Raw genomic sequence first — 892 nt, 5'->3', positions numbered from 1 at the left:
CATATCAAATAACATAAAACTGACCTTAGGTCTGTACAAAGTAACTTGTCTTGGATGTGTTTTAGTAGACTAGTATTTTGTAAAATACAATCACATTTCAATTATTATACATTATATATGTATATAGATTATTGCTATTTTGAAATCAGTTCTTAAACTTATTTTTCTGAAAACAAAGAACAGTATATAAAGTAGTTAAGCAAACAATTATCTCTTCTAGTTATGACCTTTGTACTCAGTTGCTGCTTGATGTAGGTTGCTAAGCCTTTAAAAATTTTGCACATGTAGGATATGAAACGAAATGATTTTTATAGGTTTTATATATACAGTTGAATAACTAAAAAAATCATAAATTACTACATTAATACCATAGAATTTCACTATAAGTTATAAAGCTTAGTAACTAAGATGTAATTTAGTCTAAATAAACATGAAATTTTGAGCAGACTAACGACACACCCTACCTCCTTGAAATATTGGTTCAAAAGAAAGAAATGGTGTCAAGCCCATTAAAATGGCTGAGAAAGCCACTAGGAGGACATTCTGAGCTTCTGATTGCTTATTCATGTCATATATATAGAAGTAAGTGTATATAAGGGAGCATTTCCAAAAATGGAAAGAGGTGGGTGGGGTGCCACTGTATGTGATGATTACATGAGCAATATCTTAGCAAATTGAAAAGATAAGACCGTCTTATTTTATCTTCTGGCTTGTCAATATCAGTAATTTAAATTTTTAATTTGTATGAAACTATAGACTTAGTATTTTGACATAACAAACATCTAATTTGAACCAGTGCTGCATTCAACATACCAAGTGTCACACAAAAATCGATGTTTATTTGTGTTTTTTTAATATTTGCTTTTAAAGTAAGAAATTGAGTAACATATAG

General features: G+C 29.0%; 1 protein-coding gene across 3 annotated transcripts in view; it reads right to left on the bottom strand.

The window, feature by feature from the left end:
• The window catches only part of LOC106469679 (F-box/WD repeat-containing protein 9-like), a 62,574-nt gene that overhangs the window by 46,417 nt on the left and 15,265 nt on the right, over window positions 1-892 (bottom strand). The window lies entirely within an intron of this gene.

This window comes from Limulus polyphemus, unplaced genomic scaffold (genome assembly GCF_000517525.1).
Source record: "Limulus polyphemus unplaced genomic scaffold, Limulus_polyphemus-2.1.2 Scaffold3610, whole genome shotgun sequence".
In the NCBI taxonomy this organism is placed as follows: Eukaryota; Metazoa; Arthropoda; class Merostomata; order Xiphosura; family Limulidae; genus Limulus; species Limulus polyphemus.
This window is presented reverse-complemented; position numbering and strand designations above follow the sequence as displayed.